The following is a 20,915-nucleotide window of genomic DNA, read 5'->3' as shown; positions in this document are numbered from 1 at the left end:
ACTGATAATATTTACAACTCCGGGCACTTTAGGGAGCGTTTTCACTGGAATTTGCTTTAAAACATTAGGAATTCTTGTTTATAGAGCTTAAAATTTGTGTAGAAAGCCTGTAAGTGAGGACTATACTGCTTATGTTTACAATTGAGGGGGAATTATTCTGGCGTCTTTGGTATGACTCAGGTGAAATCCGCATGGTCCCAGTACATACTTGTAAGAACACTAATTGTGGTAAAACTTTAAAATACGCAATTAGAGTTTCCAGAAATGATTAAAAACTTGGAAGATACACTTGAAATAAAAGTATATAGATTCTTACTACATTTCCTGCCGTTTGTAATCACAGACATTACCAGTGGAAAGCCGTGAAATGACCAGAGAACTGATAATATTTACAACTCCGGGCACTTTAGGGAGCGTTTTCACTGGAATTTGCTTTAAAACATTAGGAATTCTTGTTTATAGAGCTTAAAATTTGTGTAGAAAGCCTGTAAGTGAGGACTATACTGCTTATGTTTACAATTGAGGGGGAATTATTCTGGCGTCTTTGGTATGACTCAGGTGAAATCCGCATGGTCCCAGTACATACTTGTAAGAACACTAATTGTGGTAAAACTTTAAAATACGCAATTAGAGTTTCCAGAAATGATTAAAAACTTGGAAGATACACTTGAAATAAAAGTAAATGGATTCTTACTACATTTCCTGCCGTTTTTAATCAAAGGCATTACCAGTGGAAAGCCGTGAAAAGACCAGAAAACTGATAATGTTTACAACTCCGGGCACTTTAGGGAGCGTTTTCATTGCAATTTGCTTTCAAATATAAGGAATTCTTGTTTATACAGCTTAAAATTTGTGTAGAAAGCCTGTAAGTGAGGACTATTCTTCTTATGCTTACAATTGAGGCCGAATTATTCTGGCCTCTTTTGTATGACTCAGGTGTAATCCTTTCGGTTCTAGTACAGACTTGTAAGAACACTCTCTATTTGTGGTAATACTCTTAAAATACGTAATTAGAGTTTCCAGAAAGGATTAAAAACTTGGAAGATACACTTGAAATAAAAGTAAATAGATTCTTACTACATTTCCTGCCGTTTGTAATCACAGACATTACCAGTGGAATGGCGTGAAATGACCAGAAAATTGATAATATTTACAACTCCGGGCACTTTAGGGAGCGTTTACACTGGAATTTGCTTTCCAATATTAGGAATTCTTGATTATACAGGTCAAAATTTGTGTAGAAAGGCGGTAAGTGAGGACTATTCTCCTTATCTTTACAATTGAGGCCGAATGATTCTGGCGTTTTTTGTATTACTCAGGTGAAATCTTTATGGTTCCAGTACATACTTGTAAGAACACTCACAAATTGTGGTAAAACTCTTAAAATACGCAATTAGAGTTTCCAGAAACGATTGGAAACTTGGAAGATACACTTGATATAAAAGTGAATAGATTCTTACTACATTTCCTGCCATTTTTAATCACAGACATTACCAGTGGGAAGCCGTGAAATGACCAGAAAACTGATAATATTTACAACTCCGGGGACTTTAGGGAGCGTTTTCACCTGACTTTTCTTTCACATATTAGGAATTCTTGTTTATACGGCTTAAAATTTCTGTAGAAAGCCTCTAAGTGAGGAATATAGTGCCTATGTTTTCAAGTGAAGCCTAATTTCTCTGACGTGTTTTGTATGACTCACTTAAAATCCTGCTGTTTCCAGTACATACTTGTAAGAAAACTCACTTATTGTGGTAAAACTCTTAAAATACGCAATTAGAGTTTCCAGAAACGATTGGAAACTTGGAAGATACACTTGATATAAAAGTAAATAGAGTCTTACTACATTTCCTGCCATTTTTAATCACAGACATTACCTGTGGGAAGCCGTGAAAGGACCAGAAAACTGATAATATTTACAACTCCGGGAACTTTGGGGAGCGTTTTCACTTGAATTTTCTTTCAAATATTAGGAATTCTTGTTTATACAGCTTAAAATTTGTGTAGAAAGCCTGTATGTGAGGACTATTTTTCTTATGTTTACAATTGAGGCCGAATTATTCTGGCCTCTTTTGTATGACTCAGGTGAAATCCTTTCGGTTCTAGTACAGACTTGTAAGAACACTCTCTAATTGTGGTAATACTCTTAAAATACGCAATTAGAGTTTCCAGAATGGATTAAAAACTTGGAAGATACACTTGAAATAAAAGTATATAGATTCTTACTACATTTCCTGCCGTTTGTAATCACAGACATTACCAGTGGAAAGCCGTGAAATGACCAGAGAACTGATAATATTTACAACTCCGGGCACTTTAGGGAGCGTTTTCACTGGAATTTGCTTTAAAACATTAGGAATTCTTGTTTATAGAGCTTAAAATTTGTGTAGAAAGCCTGTAAGTGAGGACTATACTGCTTATGTTTACAATTGAGGGGGAATTATTCTGGCGTCTTTGGTATGACTCAGGTGAAATCCGCATGGTCCCAGTACATACTTGTAAGAACACTAATTGTGGTAAAACTTTAAAATACGCAATTAGAGTTTCCAGAAATGATTAAAAACTTGGAAGATACACTTGAAATAAAAGTAAATGGATTCTTACTACATTTCCTGCCGTTTTTAATCAAAGGCATTACCAGTGGAAAGCCGTGAAAAGACCAGAAAACTGATAATATTTACAACTCCGGGCACTTTAGGGAGCGTTTTCATTGGAATTTGCTTTCAAATATAAGGAATTCTTGTTTATACAGCTTAAAATTTGTGTAGAAAGCCTGTAAGTGAGGACTATTCTTCTTATGCTTACAATTGAGGCCGAATTATTCTGGCCTCTTTTGTATGACTCAGGTGAAATCCTTTCGGTTCTAGTACAGACTTGTAAGAACACTCTCTATTTGTGGTAATACTCTTAAAATACGCAATTAGAGTTTCCAGAAAGGATTAAAAACTTGGAAGATACACTTGAAATAAAAGTAAATAGATTCTTACTACATTTCCTGCCGTTTGTAATCACAGACATTACCAGTGGAATGGCGTGAAATGACCAGAAAATTGATAATATTTACAACTCCGGGCACTTTAGGGAGCGTTTACACTTGAATTTGCTTTCCAATATTAGGAATTCTTGATTATACAGGTCAAAATTTGTGTAGAAAGGCGGTCAGTGAGGACTATTCTCCTTATCTTTACAATTGAGGCCGAATGATTCTGGCGTTTTTTGTATTACTCAGGTGAAATCTTTATGGTTCCAGTACATACTTGTAAGAACACTCACAAATTGTGGTAAAACTCTTAAAATACGCAATTAGAGTTTCCAGAAACGATTGGAAACTTGGAAGATACACTTGATATAAAAGTGAATAGATTCTTACTACATTTCCTGCCATTTTTAATCACAGACATTACAAGTGGGAAGCCGTGAAATGACCAGAAAACTGATGATATTTACAACTCCGGGAACTTTGGGGAGCGTTTTCACTTGAATTTTCTTTCAAATATTAGGAATTCTTGTTTATACAGCTTAAAATTTGTGTAGAAAGCCTGTATGTGAGGACTATTTTTCTTATGTTTACAATTGAGGCCGAATTATTCTGGCCTCTTTTGTATGACTCAGGTGAAATCCTTTCGGTTCTAGTACAGACTTGTAAGAACACTCTCTAATTGTGGTAATACTCTTAAAATACGCAATTAGAGTTTCCAGAAAGGATTAAAAACTTGGAAGATACACTGGAAATAAAAGTATATAGATTCTTACTACATTTCCTGCCGTTTGTAATCACAGACATTACCAGTGGAAAGCCGTGAAATGACCAGAAAATTGATAATATTTACAACTCAGGGCTCTTTAGGGAGCGTTTACACTTGAATTTGCTTTCCAATATTAGGAATTCTTGATTATATAGGTCAAAATTTGTGTAGAAAGGCGGTAAGTGAGGACTATACTCCTTATGTTTACAATTGAGGCCGAATGATTCTGGCGTCTTTTGTATTACTCACGTGAAATCCTTATGGTTCCAGTACATACTTGTAAGAACACTCACAAATTGTGGTAAAACTCTTAAAATACGCAATTACAGTTTCCAGAAACGATTGGAAACTTGGAAGATACACTTGATATAAAAGTGAATAGATTCTTACTACATTTCCTGCCATTTTTAATCACAGACATTACCAGTGGGAAACCGTGAAATGACCAGAAAACTGATGATATTTACAACTCCGGGGACTTTAGGGAGCGTTTTCACTGGAATTTGCGTTCAAATATTAGGAATTCTTGTTTATACGGCTTAAAATTTCTGTAGAAAGCCTCTAAGTGCGGACTATATTGCTTATGTTTTCAAGTGAAGCCTAATTTCTCTGACGTGTTTTGTATGACTCACTTAAAATCCTGCTGTTTCCAGTACATACTTGTAAGAAAACTCACTTATTGTGGTAAAACTCTTAAAATACGCAATTAGAGTTTCCAGAAACGATTGGAAACTTGGAAGATACACTTGATATAAAAGTAAATAGAGTCTTACTACATTTCCTGCCATTTTTAATCACAGACATTACCTGTGGGAAGCCGTGAAAGGACCAGAAAACTGATAATATTTACAATTCCGGGAACTTTGGGGAGCGTTTTCACTTGAATTTTCTTTCAAATATTAGGAATTCTTGTTTATACAGCTTAAAATTTGTGTAGAAAGCCTGTATGTGAGGACTATTTTTCTTATGTTTACAATTGAGGCCGAATTATTCTGGCCTCTTTTGTATGACTCAGGTGAAATCCTTTCGGTTCTAGTACAGACTTGTAAGAACACTCTCTAATTGTGGTAATACTCTTAAAATACGCAATTAGAGTTTCCAGAAAGGATTAAAAACTTGGAAGATACACTTGAAATAAAAGTATATAGATTCTTACTACATTTCCTGCCGTTTGTAATCACAGACATTACCAGTGGAAAGCCGTGAAATGACCAGAGAACTGATAATATTTACAACTCCGGGCACTTTAGGGAGCGTTTTCACTGGAATTTGCTTTAAAACATTAGGAATTCTTGTTTATAGAGCTTAAAATTTGTGTAGAAAGCCTGTAAGTGAGGACTATACTGCTTATGTTTACAATTGAGGGGGAATTATTCTGGCGTCTTTGGTATGACTCAGGTGAAATCCGCATGGTCCCAGTACATACTTGTAAGAACACTAATTGTGGTAAAACTTTAAAATACGCAATTAGAGTTTCCAGAAATGATTAAAAACTTGGAAGATACACTTGAAATAAAAGTAAATGGATTCTTACTACATTTCCTGCCGTTTTTAATCAAAGGCATTACCAGTGGAAAGCCGTGAAAAGACCAGAAAACTGATAATATTTACAACTCCGGGCACTTTAGGGAGCGTTTTCATTGGAATTTGCTTTCAAATATAAGGAATTCTTGTTTATACAGCTTAAAATTTGTGTAGAAAGCCTGTAAGTGAGGACTATTCTTCTTATGCTTACAATTGAGGCCGAATTATTCTGTCCTCTTTTGTATGACTCAGGTGTAATCCTTTCGGTTCTAGTACAGACTTGTAAGAACACTCTCTATTTGTGGTAATACTCTTAAAATACGCAATTAGAGTTTCCAGAAAGCATTAAAAACTTGGAAGATACACTTGAAATAAAAGTAAATAGATTCTTACTACATTTCCTGCCGTTTGTAATCACAGACATTACCAGTGGAATGGCGTGAAATGACCAGAAAATTGATAATATTTACAACTACGGGCACTTTAGGGAGCGTTTACACTTGAATTTGCTTTCCAATATTAGGAATTCTTGATTATACAGGTCAAAATTTGTGTAGAAAGGCGGTAAGTGAGGACTATTCTCCTTATCTTTACAATTGAGGCCGAATGATTCTGGCGTTTTTTGTATTACTCAGGTGAAATCTTTATGGTTCCAGTACATACTTGTAAGAACACTCACAAATTGTGGTAAAACTCTTAAAATACGCAATTAGAGTTTCCAGAAACGATTGGAAACTTGGAAGATACACTTGATATAAAAGTGAATAGATTCTTACTACATTTCCTGCCATTTTTAATCACAGACATTACAAGTGGGAAGCCGTGAAATGACCAGAAAACTGATGATATTTACAACTCCGGGAACTTTGGGGAGCGTTTTCACTTGAATTTTCTTTCAAATATTAGGAATTCTTGTTTATACAGCTTAAAATTTGTGTAGAAAGCCTGTATGTGAGGACTATTTTTCTTATGTTTACAATTGAGGCCGAATTATTCTGGCCTCTTTTGTATGACTCAGGTGAAATCCTTTCGGTTCTAGTACAGACTTGTAAGAACACTCTCTAATTGTGGTAATACTCTTAAAATACGCAATTAGAGTTTCCAGAAAGGATTAAAAACTTGGAAGATACACTTGAAATAAAAGTATATAGATTCTTACTACATTTCCTGCCGTTTGTAATCACAGACATTACCAGTGGAAAGCCGTGAAATGACCAGAAAATTGATAATATTTACAACTCAGGGCTCTTTAAGGAGCGTTTACACTTGAATTTGCTTTCCAATATTAGGAATTCTTGATTATATAGGTCAAAATTTGTGTAGAAAGGCGGTAAGTGAGGACTATACTCCTTATGTTTACAATTGAGGCCGAATGATTCTGGCGTCTTTTGTATTACTCACGTGAAATCCTTATGGTTCCAGTACATACTTGTAAGAACACTCACAAATTGTGGTAAAACTCTTAAAATACGCAATTACAGTTTCCAGAAACGATTGGAAACTTGGAATATACACTTGATATAAAAGTGAATAGATTCTTACTACATTTCCTGCCATTTTTAATCACAGACATTACCAGTGGGAAACCGTGAAATGACCAGAAAACTGATGATATTTACAACTCCGGGGACTTTAGGGAGCGTTTTCACTGGAATTTGCGTTCAAATATTAGGAATTCTTGTTTATACGGCTTAAAATTTCTGTAGAAAGCCTCTAAGTGAGGACTATACTGCTTATGTTTTCAAGTGAAGCCTAATTTCTCTGGCGTGTTTTGTGTGACTCACTTAAAATGCTTCTGTTTCCAGTACATACTTGTAAGAAAACTCACTTATTGTGGTAAAACTCTTAAAATACGCAACTAGAGTTTCCAGAAACGATTGGAAACTTGGAAGATACACTTGATATAAAAGTAAATAGAGTCTTACTACATTTCCTGCCGTTTTTAATCACAGACATTACCAGTGGAAAGCCGTGAAAGGACGAGAAAACTGATAATATTTACAACTCCGGGGACTTTAGGGAGCGTTTTCACTGGAATTTGCGTTCAAATATTAGGAATTCTTGTTTATATGGCTTAAAATTGGTGTAGAAAGCCTGTAAGTGAGGACTATACTGCTTATGTTTACAATTGAGGGGGAATTATTCTGGCGTCTTTGGTATGACTCAGGTGAAATCCGCATGGTCCCAGTACATACTTGTAAGAACACTAATTGTGGTAAAACTTTAAAATACGCAATTAGAGTTTCCAGAAATGATTAAAAACTTGGAAGATACACTTGAAATAAAAGTAAATGGATTCTTACTACATTTCCTGCCGTTTTTAATCAAAGGCATTACCAGTGGAAAGCCCTGAAAAGACCAGAAAACTGATAATATTTACAACTCCGGGCACTTTAGGGAGCGTTTTCATTGGAATTTGCTTTTAAATATTAGGAATTCTTGTTTATACAGCTTAAAATTTGTGTAGAAAGCCTGTAAGTGAGGACTATTCTTCTTATGCTTACAATTGAGGCCGAATTATTCTGGCCTCTTTTGTATGACTCAGGTGAAATCCTTTTGGTTCTAGTACAGACTTGTAAGAACACTCTCTGTTTGTGGTAATACTCTTAAAATACGCAATTATAGTTTCCAGAAAGGATTAAAAACTTGGAAGATACACTTGAAATAAAAGTAAATAGATTCTTACTACATTTCCTGCCGTTTGTAATCACAGACATTACCAGTGGAATGGCGTGAAATGACCAGAAAATTGATAATATTTACAACTCCGGGCACTTTAGGGAGCGTTTACACTTGAATTTGCTTTCAAATATTAGGAATTCTTGATTATACAGGTCAAAATTTGGGTAGAATGGCGGTAAGTGAGGACTATTCTCCTTATCTTTACAATTGAGGCCGAATGATTCTGGCGTCTTTTGTATTACTCAGGTGAAATCCTTATGGTTCCAGTACATACTTGTAAGAACACTCACAAATTGTGGTAAAACTCTTAAAATACGCAATTAGAGTTTCCAGAAACGATTGGAAACTTGGAAGATACACTTGATATAAAAGTGAATAGATTCTTACTACATTTCCTGCCATTTTTAATCACAGACATTACCAGTGGGAAGCCGTGAAATGACCAGAAAACTGATATTATTTACAACTCCGGGGACTTTAGGGAGCGTTTTCACTGGAATTTGCGTTCAAATATTAGGAATTCTTGTTTATACGGCTTAAAATTTCTGTAGAAAGCCTCTAAGTGAGGACTATACTGCTTATGTTTTCAAGTGAAGCCTAATTTCTCTGGCCTGTTTTGTATGACTCACTTAAAATGCTTCTGTTTCCAGTACATACTTGTAAGAAAACTCACTTATTGTGGTAAAACTCTTAAAATACGCAACTAGAGTTTCCAGAAACGATTGGAAACTTGGAAGATACACTTGATATAAAAGTAAATAGAGTCTTACTACATTTCCTGCCGTTTTTAATCACAGACATTACCTGTGGGAAGCCGTGAAAGGACCAGAAAACTGATAATATTTACAACTCCGGGGACTTTAGGGAGCGTTTTCACTGGAATTTGCTTTAAAATATTAGGAATTCTTGTTTATACAGCTTAAAATTTGTGTAGAAAGCCTGTAAGTGAGGACTATACTGCTTATGTTTACAATTGAGGCCGAATTATTCTGGCGTCTTTGGTATGACTCAGGTGAAATCCATATGGTCCCAGTACATACTTGTAAGAACACTAATTGTGGTAAAACTCTTAAAATACGCAATTAGAGTTTCCAGAAATGATTAAAAACTTGGAAGATACACTTGAAATAAAAGTAAATGGATTCTTAATACATTTCCTGCCGTTTTTAATCAAAGGCATTACCAGTGGAAAGCCCTGAAAAGACCAGAAAACTGATAATATTTACAACTCCGGGCACTTTAGGGAGCGTTTTCATTGGAATTTGCTTTCAAATATTAGGAATTCTTGTTTATACAGCTTAAAATTTGTGTAGAAAGCCTGTAAGTGAGGACTATACTGCTTATGTTTACAATTGAGGCCGAATGATTCTGGCGTCTTTTGTATTACTCAGGTGAAATCCTTATGGTTCCAGTACATACTTGTAAGAACACTCACAAATTGTGGTAAAACTCTTAAAATACGCAATTAGAGTTTCCAGAAACGATTAGAAACTTGGAAGATACACTTGAAATAAAAGTAAATAGATTCTTACTACATTTCCTGCCGTTTTTAATCACAGACATTACCAGTGGGAAGCAGTGAAATGACCAGAAAACTGATAATATTTACAACACCAGGGACTTTGGGGAGCGTTTTCACTTGAATTTTCTTTCAAATATTAGGAATTCTTGTTTATACAGCTTAAAATTTGTGTAGAAAGCCTGTATGTGAGGACTATTTTTCTTATGTTTACAATTGAGGCCGAATTATTCTGGCCTCTTTTGTATGACTCAGGTGAAATCCTTTCGGTTCTAGTACAGACTTGTAAGAACACTCTCTAATTGTGGTAATACTCTTAAAATACGCAATTAGAGTTTCCAGAAAGGATTAAAAACTTGGAAGATACACTGGAAATAAAAGTATATAGATTCTTACTACATTTCCTGCCGTTTGTATCACAGACATTACCAGTGGAAAGCCGTGAAATGACCAGAAAATTGATAATATTTACAACTCAGGGCTCTTTAGGGAGCGTTTACACTTGAATTTGCTTTCCAATATTAGGAATTCTTGATTATATAGGTCAAAATTTGTGTAGAAAGGCGGTAAGTGAGGACTATACTCCTTATGTTTACAATTGAGGCCGAATGATTCTGGCGTCTTTTGTATTACTCACGTGAAATCCTTATGGTTCCAGTACATACTTGTAAGAACACTCACAAATTGTGGTAAAACTCTTAAAATACGCAATTACAGTTTCCAGAAACGATTGGAAACTTGGAAGATACACTTGATATAAAAGTGAATAGATTCTTACTACATTTCCTGCCATTTTTAATCACAGACATTACCAGTGGGAAACCGTGAAATGACCAGAAAACTGATGATATTTACAACTCCGGGGACTTTAGGGAGCGTTTTCACTGGAATTTGCGTTCAAATATTAGGAATTCTTGTTTATACGGCTTAAAATTTCTGTAGAAAGCCTCTAAGTGCGGACTATATTGCTTATGTTTTCAAGTGAAGCCTAATTTCTCTGACGTGTTTTGTATGACTCACTTAAAATCCTGCTGTTTCCAGTACATACTTGTAAGAAAACTCACTTATTGTGGTAAAACTCTTAAAATACGCAATTAGAGTTTCCAGAAACGATTGGAAACTTGGAAGATACACTTGATATAAAAGTAAATAGAGTCTTACTACATTTCCTGCCATTTTTAATCACAGACATTACCTGTGGGAAGCCGTGAAAGGACCAGAAAACTGATAATATTTACAATTCCGGGAACTTTGGGGAGCGTTTTCACTTGAATTTTCTTTCAAATATTAGGAATTCTTGTTTATACAGCTTAAAATTTGTGTAGAAAGCCTGTATGTGAGGACTATTTTTCTTATGTTTACAATTGAGGCCGAATTATTCTGGCCTCTTTTGTATGACTCAGGTGAAATCCTTTCGGTTCTAGTACAGACTTGTAAGAACACTCTCTAATTGTGGTAATACTCTTAAAATACGCAATTAGAGTTTCCAGAAAGGATTAAAAACTTGGAAGATACACTTGAAATAAAAGTATATAGATTCTTACTACATTTCCTGCCGTTTGTAATCACAGACATTACCAGTGGAAAGCCGTGAAATGACCAGAGAACTGATAATATTTACAACTCCGGGCACTTTAGGGAGCGTTTTCACTGGAATTTGCTTTAAAACATTAGGAATTCTTGTTTATAGAGCTTAAAATTTGTGTAGAAAGCCTGTAAGTGAGGACTATACTGCTTATGTTTACAATTGAGGGGGAATTATTCTGGCGTCTTTGGTATGACTCAGGTGAAATCCGCATGGTCCCAGTACATACTTGTAAGAACACTAATTGTGGTAAAACTTTAAAATACGCAATTAGAGTTTCCAGAAATGATTAAAAACTTGGAAGATACACTTGAAATAAAAGTAAATGGATTCTTACTACATTTCCTGCCGTTTTTAATCAAAGGCATTACCAGTGGAAAGCCGTGAAAAGACCAGAAAACTGATAATATTTACAACTCCGGGCACTTTAGGGAGCGTTTTCATTGGAATTTGCTTTCAAATATAAGGAATTCTTGTTTATACAGCTTAAAATTTGTGTAGAAAGCCTGTAAGTGAGGACTATTCTTCTTATGCTTACAATTGAGGCCGAATTATTCTGGCCTCTTTTGTATGACTCAGGTGTAATCCTTTCGGTTCTAGTACAGACTTGTAAGAACACTCTCTATTTGTGGTAATACTCTTAAAATACGCAATTAGAGTTTCCAGAAAGCATTAAAAACTTGGAAGATACACTTGAAATAAAAGTAAATAGATTCTTACTACATTTCCTGCCGTTTGTAATCACAGACATTACCAGTGGAATGGCGTGAAATGACCAGAAAATTGATAATATTTACAACTACGGGCACTTTAGGGAGCGTTTACACTTGAATTTGCTTTCCAATATTAGGAATTCTTGATTATACAGGTCAAAATTTGTGTAGAAAGGCGGTAAGTGAGGACTATTCTCCTTATCTTTACAATTGAGGCCGAATGATTCTGGCGTTTTTTGTATTACTCAGGTGAAATCTTTATGGTTCCAGTACATACTTGTAAGAACACTCACAAATTGTGGTAAAACTCTTAAAATACGCAATTAGAGTTTCCAGAAACGATTGGAAACTTGGAAGATACACTTGATATAAAAGTGAATAGATTCTTACTACATTTCCTGCCATTTTTAATCACAGACATTACAAGTGGGAAGCCGTGAAATGACCAGAAAACTGATGATATTTACAACTCCGGGAACTTTGGGGAGCGTTTTCACTTGAATTTTCTTTCAAATATTAGGAATTCTTGTTTATACAGCTTAAAATTTGTGTAGAAAGCCTGTATGTGAGGACTATTTTTCTTATGTTTACAATTGAGGCCGAATTATTCTGGCCTCTTTTGTATGACTCAGGTGAAATCCTTTCGGTTCTAGTACAGACTTGTAAGAACACTCTCTAATTGTGGTAATACTCTTAAAATACGCAATTAGAGTTTCCAGAAAGGATTAAAAACTTGGAAGATACACTTGAAATAAAAGTATATAGATTCTTACTACATTTCCTGCCGTTTGTAATCACAGACATTACCAGTGGAAAGTCGTGAAATGACCAGAAAATTGATAATATTTACAACTCAGGGCTCTTTAGGGAGCGTTTACACTTGAATTTGCTTTCCAATATTAGGAATTCTTGATTATATAGGTCAAAATTTGTGTAGAAAGGCGGTAAGTGAGGACTATACTCCTTATGTTTACAATTGAGGCCGAATGATTCTGGCGTCTTTTGTATTACTCACGTGAAATCCTTATGGTTCCAGTACATACTTGTAAGAACACTCACAAATTGTGGTAAAACTCTTAAAATACGCAATTACAGTTTCCAGAAACGATTGGAAACTTGGAATATACACTTGATATAAAAGTGAATAGATTCTTACTACATTTCCTGCCATTTTTAATCACAGACATTACCAGTGGGAAACCGTGAAATGACCAGAAAACTGATGATATTTACAACTCCGGGGACTTTAGGGAGCGTTTTCACTGGAATTTGCGTTCAAATATTAGGAATTCTTGTTTATACGGCTTAAAATTTCTGTAGAAAGCCTCTAAGTGAGGACTATACTGCTTATGTTTTCAAGTGAAGCCTAATTTCTCTGGCGTGTTTTGTGTGACTCACTTAAAATGCTTCTGTTTCCAGTACATACTTGTAAGAAAACTCACTTATTGTGGTAAAACTCTTAAAATACGCAACTAGAGTTTCCAGAAACGATTGGAAACTTGGAAGATACACTTGATATAAAAGTAAATAGAGTCTTACTACATTTCCTGCCGTTTTTAATCACAGACATTACCAGTGGAAAGCCGTGAAAGGACGAGAAAACTGATAATATTTACAACTCCGGGGACTTTAGGGAGCGTTTTCACTGGAATTTGCGTTCAAATATTAGGAATTCTTGTTTATACGGCTTAAAATTGGTGTAGAAAGCCTGTAAGTGAGGACTATACTGCTTATGTTTACAATTGAGGGGGAATTATTCTGGCGTCTTTGGTATGACTCAGGTGAAATCCGCATGGTCCCAGTACATACTTGTAAGAACACTAATTGTGGTAAAACTTTAAAATACGCAATTAGAGTTTCCAGAAATGATTAAAAACTTGGAAGATACACTTGAAATAAAAGTAAATGGATTCTTACTACATTTCCTGCCGTTTTTAATCAAAGGCATTACCAGTGGAAAGCCCTGAAAAGACCAGAAAACTGATAATATTTACAACTCCGGGCACTTTAGGGAGCGTTTTCATTGGAATTTGCTTTTAAATATTAGGAATTCTTGTTTATACAGCTTAAAATTTGTGTAGAAAGCCTGTAAGTGAGGACTATTCTTCTTATGCTTACAATTGAGGCCGAATTATTCTGGCCTCTTTTGTATGACTCAGGTGAAATCCTTTTGGTTCTAGTACAGACTTGTAAGAACACTCTCTGTTTGTGGTAATACTCTTAAAATACGCAATTATAGTTTCCAGAAAGGATTAAAAACTTGGAAGATACACTTGAAATAAAAGTAAATAGATTCTTACTACATTTCCTGCCGTTTGTAATCACAGACATTACCAGTGGAATGGCGTGAAATGACCAGAAAATTGATAATATTTACAACTCCGGGCACTTTAGGGAGCGTTTACACTTGAATTTGCTTTCAAATATTAGGAATTCTTGATTATACAGGTCAAAATTTGGGTAGAATGGCGGTAAGTGAGGACTATTCTCCTTATCTTTACAATTGAGGCCGAATGATTCTGGCGTCTTTTGTATTACTCAGGTGAAATCCTTATGGTTCCAGTACATACTTGTAAGAACACTCACAAATTGTGGTAAAACTCTTAAAATACGCAATTAGAGTTTCCAGAAACGATTGGAAACTTGGAAGATACACTTGATATAAAAGTGAATAGATTCTTACTACATTTCCTGCCATTTTTAATCACAGACATTACCAGTGGGAAGCCGTGAAATGACCAGAAAACTGATATTATTTACAACTCCGGGGACTTTAGGGAGCGTTTTCACTGGAATTTGCGTTCAAATATTAGGAATTCTTGTTTATACGGCTTAAAATTTCTGTAGAAAGCCTCTAAGTGAGGACTATACTGCTTATGTTTTCAAGTGAAGCCTAATTTCTCTGGCCTGTTTTGTATGACTCACTTAAAATGCTTCTGTTTCCAGTTCATACTTGTAAGAAAACTCACTTATTGTGGTAAAACTCTTAAAATACGCAACTAGAGTTTCCAGAAACGATTGGAAACTTGGAAGATACACTTGATATAAAAGTAAATAGAGTCTTACTACATTTCCTGCCGTTTTTAATCACAGACATTACCTGTGGGAAGCCGTGAAAGGACCAGAAAACTGATAATATTTACAACTCCGGGGACTTTAGGGAGCGTTTTCACTGGAATTTGCTTTAAAATATTAGGAATTCTTGTTTATACAGCTTAAAATTTGTGTAGAAAGCCTGTAAGTGAGGACTATACTGCTTATGTTTACAATTGAGGCCGAATTATTCTGGCGTCTTTGGTATGACTCAGGTGAAATCCATATGGTCCCAGTACATACTTGTAAGAACACTAATTGTGGTAAAACTCTTAAAATACGCAATTAGAGTTTCCAGAAATGATTAAAAACTTGGAAGATACACTTGAAATAAAAGTAAATGGATTCTTACTACATTTCCTGCCGTTTTTAATCAAAGGCATTACCAGTGGAAAGCCCTGAAAAGACCAGAAAACTGATAATATTTACAACTCCGGGCACTTTAGGGAGCGTTTTCATTGGAATTTGCTTTCAAATATTAGGAATTCTTGTTTATACAGCTTAAAATTTGTGTAGAAAGCCTGTAAGTGAGGACTATACTGCTTATGTTTACAATTGAGGCCGAATGATTCTGGCGTCTTTTGTATTACTCAGGTGAAATCCTTATGGTTCCAGTACATACTTGTAAGAACACTCACAAATTGTGGTAAAACTCTTAAAATACGCAATTAGAGTTTCCAGAAACGATTAGAAACTTGGAAGATACACTTGAAATAAAAGTAAATAGATTCTTACTACATTTCCTGCCGTTTTTAATCACAGACATTACCAGTGGGAAGCAGTGAAATGAACAGAAAACTGATAATATTTACAACACCAGGGACTTTGGGGAGCGTTTTCACTTGAATTTTCTTTCAAATATTAGGAATTCTTGTTTATACAGCTTAAAATTTGTGTAGAAAGCCTGTATGTGAGGACTATTTTTCTTATGTTTACAATTGAGGCCGAATTATTCTGGCCTCTTTTGTATGACTCAGGTGAAATCCTTTCGGTTCTAGTACAGACTTGTAAGAACACTCTCTAATTGTGGTAATACTCTTAAAATACGCAATTAGAGTTTCCAGAAAGGATTAAAAACTTGGAAGATACACTGGAAATAAAAGTATATAGATTCTTACTACATTTCCTGCCGTTTGTATCACAGACATTACCAGTGGAAAGCCGTGAAATGACCAGAAAATTGATAATATTTACAACTCAGGGCACTTTAGGGAGCGTTTACACTTGAATTTGCTTTCCCATATTAGGAATTCTTGATTATATAGGTCAAAATTTGTGTAGAAAGGCGGTAAGTGAGGACTATACTCCTTATGTTTACAATTGAGGCCGAATGATTCTGGCGTCTTTTGTATTACTCAGGTGAAATCCTTATGGTTCCAGTACATACTTGTAAGAACACTCACAAATTGTGGTAAAACTCTTAAAATACGCAATTACAGTTTCCAGAAACGATTGGAAACTTAGAAGATACACTTGATATAAAAGTGAATAGATTCTTACTACATTTCCTGCCATTTTTAATCACAGACATTACCAGTGGGAAACCGTGAAATGACCAGAAAACTGATGATATTTACAACTCCGGGGACTTTAGGGAGCGTTTTCACTGGAATTTGCGTTCAAATATTAGGAATTCTTGTTTATACGGCTTAAAATTTCTGTAGAAAGCCTCTAAGTGAGGACTATACTGCTTATGTTTTCAAGTGAAGCCTAATTTCTATGGCGTGTTTTGTGTGACTCACTTAAAATGTTCTGTTTCCAGTACATACTTGTAAGAAAACTCACTTATTGTGGTAAAACTCTTAAAATACGCAACTAGAGTTTCCAGAAACGATTGGAAACTTGGAAGATACACTTGATATAAAAGTAAATAGAGTCTTACTACATTTCCTGCCGTTTTTAATCACAGACATTACCATTGGAAAGCCGTGAAAGGACCAGAAAACTGATAACATTTACAACTCCGGGCACTTTTGGGAGCGTTTTCACTGTAATTTGCGTTCAAATATTAGGAATTCTTGTTTATCCGGCTTAAAATTTCTGTAGAAAGCCTTTAAGTGAGGACTATACTGCTTATGTTTTCAAGTGAAGCCTAATTTCTCTGGCGTGTTTTGTGTGACTCACTTAAAATGCTTCTGTTTCCAGTACATACTTGTAAGAAAACTCACTTATTGTGGTAAAACTCTTAAAATACGCATCCAGAATTTCCAGAAACGATTGGAAACTTGGAACAAACACTTGAAATAAAAGTAAACTGAATCTTACTACATTTCCTGCCATTTTTAATCACAGACATTACCAGAGGAAAGCCGTGAAATGACCAGAAAACTGATAATATTTACAACTCCGGGCACTTTAGGGAGCGTTTTCACTGGAATTTGCTTTAAAACATTAGGAATTCTTGTTTATAGAGCTTATAATTTGTGTAGAAAGCCTGTAATTGAGGACTATACTGCTTATGTTTACAATTGAGGGGGAATTATTCTGGCGTCTTTGGTATGACTCAGGTAAAATCCGTATGGTCCCAGTACATACTTGTAAGAACACTAATTGTGGTAAAACTTTAAAATACGCAATTAGAGTTTCCAGAAATGATTAAAAACTTGGAAGATACACTTGAAATAAAAGTAAATGGATTCTTACTACATTTCCTGCCGTTTTTAATCAAAGGCATTACCAGTGGAAAGCCGTGAAAAGACCAGAAAACTGATAATATTTACAAGTCCGGGCACTTTAGGGAGCGTTTTCATTGGAATTTGCTTTCAAATATTAGGAATTCTTGTTTATACAGCTTAAAATTTGTGTAGAAAGCCTGTAATAGAGGACTATTCTTCTTATGCTTACAATTGAGGCCGAATTATTCTGGCCTCTTTTGTATGACTCAGGTGAAATCCTTTCGGTTCTAGTACAGACTTGTAAGAACACTCTCTATTTGTGGTAATACTCTTAAAATACGCAATTAGAGTTTCCAGAAAGGATTAAAAACTTGGAAGATACACTTGAAATAAAAGTAAATAGATTCTTACTACATTTCCTGCCGTTTGTAATCACAGACATTACCAGTGGAATGGCGTGAAATGACCAGAAAATTGATAATATTTACAACTCCGGGCACTTTAGGGAGCGTTTACACTTGAATTTGCTTTCAAATATTAGGAATTCTTGATTATACAGGTCAAAATTTGTGTAGAAAGGCGGTAAGTGAGGACTATTCTCCTTATCTTTACAATTGAGGCCGAATGATTCTGGCGTCTTTTGTATTACTCAGGTGAAATCCTTATGGTTCCAGTACATACTTGTAAGAACACTCACAAATTGTGGTAAAACTCTTAAAATACGCAACTAGAGTTTCCAGAAACGATTGGAAACTTGGAAGATACACTTGATATAAAAGTATATAGAGTCTTACTACATTTCCTGCCGTTTTTAATCACAGACATTACCTGTGGGAAGCCGTGAAAGGACCAGAAAACTGATAATATTTACAACTCCGGGGACTTTAGGGAGCGTTTTCACTGGAATTTGCTTTAAAATATTAGGAATTCTTGTTTATACAGCTTAAAATTTGTGTAGAAAGCCTGTTAGTGAGGACTATACTGCTTATGTTTACAATTGAGGCCGAATGATTCTGGCGTCTTTTGTATTACTCAGGTGAAATCCTTATGGTTCCAGTACATACTTGTAAGAACACTCACAAATTGTGGTAAAACTCTTAAAATACGCAATTAGAGTTTCCAGAAACGATTAGAAACTTGGAAGATACACTTGAAATAAAAGTAAATAGATTCTTACTACATTTCCTGCCGTTTTTAATCACAGACATTACCAGTGGGAAGCAGTGAAATGACCAGAAAACTGATAATATTTACAACTCCGGGGACTTTGGGGAGCGTTTTCACTTGAATTTTCTTTCAAATATTAGGAATTCTTGTTTATACAGCTTAAAATTTGTGTAGAAAGCCTGTATGTGAGGACTATTTTTCTTATGTTTACAATTGAGGCCGAATTATTCTGGCCTCTTTTGTATGACTCAGGTGAAATCCTTTCGGTTCTAGTACAGACTTGTAAGAACACTCTTTAATTGTGGTAATACTCTTAAAATACGCAATTAGAGTTTCCAGAAATGATTGGAAACTTGGAAGATACACTTGATATAAAAGTGAATAGATTCTTACTACATTTCCTGCCATTTTTAATCACAGACATTACCAGTGGGAAGCCGTGAAATGACCAGAAAACTGATAATATTTACAACTCCGGGGACTTTAGGGAGCGTTTTCACTGGAATTTGCATTCAAATATTAGGAATTCTTGTTTATACGGCTTAAAATTTCTGTAGAAAGCCTCTAAGTGAGGACTATACTGCTTATGTTTTCAAGTGAAGCCTAATTTCTCTGGCGTGTTTTGTATGACTCAGGTGAAATCCTTCTGTTTCCAGTACATACTTGTAAGAAAACTCACTTATTGTGGTAAAACTCTTAAAATACGCAATTAGAGTTTCCAGAAACGATTGGAAACTTGGAAGATACACTTGATATAAAAGTAAATAGAGTCTTACTACATTTCCTGCCGTTTTTAATCAAAGACATTACCTGTGGGAAGCCGTGAAAGGACCAGAAAACTGATAATATTTACAACTCCGGGGACTTTAGGGAGCGTTTTCACTGGAATTTGCTTTAAAGCATTAGTAATTCTTGTTTATACAGCTTAAAATTTGTGTAGAAAGCCTGTAAGTGAGGACTATTCTGCTTATGTTTACAATTGAGGCCGAATTATTCTGGCCTCTTTTGTATGACTCAGGTGAAATCCTTACGGTTCCAGTACAGACTTGTAAGAACACTCTCTAATTGTGGTAATACTCTTAAAATACGCAATTAGAGTTTCCAGAAATGATTAAAAACTTGGAAGATAGACTTGAAATAAAAGTAAATAGACTCTTACTACATTTCCTGCCATTTTTAATCACAGAAATTACCCGTGGAAAGCCGTGATGTGACCAGAAAACTGATAATATTTACAACTTCGGGCACTTTAGGGAGCGTTTTCAGTTGAATTTGCTTTCAAATATTAGGAATCCTTGTTTATAGACCTTAAAATTTGTGTAGAAAGCCTGTAAGTGAGGACTATACTGCTTATGTTTAGAATTGAGGCTGAATTATTCTGGCGTGTTTTGTATGACTCAGGTGAAATCCTTTCGGTTCTAGTACAGACTTGTAAGAACACTCTCTAATTGTGGTAAAACTCTAAAAATACGCAATTAGAGTTTCCAGATATGATTAAAAGCTTGGAAGATACACTTGAAATAAAAGTAAATAGATTCTTACTACATTTCCTGCCGTTTTTAATCACAGACATTACCAGTGGAAAGCTGTGAAATGACCAGAAAACTGAAAATATTTACAACTCCGGGCACTTTAGGGAGCGTTTTCACTTGAATTTGCTTTCTAATATTAGGAATTCTTGTTTATACAGCTCAAAATTTTTGTAAAAAGGCTGTAAGTGAGGACCATACTGATTGTGATTAAAATTGAGGCCGAATTATTCTGGCGCCTTTTGTATGACTCAGGTGAAATCCTTACGGTTCCAGTACAGACTTGTAAGAACACTCTCTATTTGTGGTAATACTCTTAAAATACGCAATTAGAGTTTCCAGAAAGGATTAAAAACTTGGAAGATACACTTGAAATAAAAGTAAATAGATTCTTAGTACATTTCCTGCCGTTTGTAATCACAGACATTACCAGTGGAATGGCGTGAAATGACCAGAAAATTGATAATATTTACAACTCCGGGCACTTTAGGGAGCGTTTACACTTGAATTTGCTTTCAAATATTAGGAATTCTTGATTATACAGGTCAAAATTTGTGTAGAAAGGCGGTAAGTGAGGACTATTCTCCTTATCTTTACAATTGAGGCCGAATGATTCTGGCGTCTTTTGTATTACTCAGGTGAAATCCTTATGGTTCCAGTACATACTTGTAAGAACACTCACAAATTGTGGTAAAACTCTTAAAATACGCAACTAGAGTTTCCAGAAACGATTGGAAACTTG

The sequence above is a fragment of the Myotis nattereri genome, assembly GCF_964212035.1.
Source record: "Myotis nattereri genome assembly, chromosome: X".
Lineage (NCBI taxonomy): Eukaryota > Metazoa > Chordata > Mammalia > Chiroptera > Vespertilionidae > Myotis > Myotis nattereri.
The sequence above is the reverse complement of the archived record's forward strand: the minus strand, read 5'-3'. Positions refer to the sequence as shown.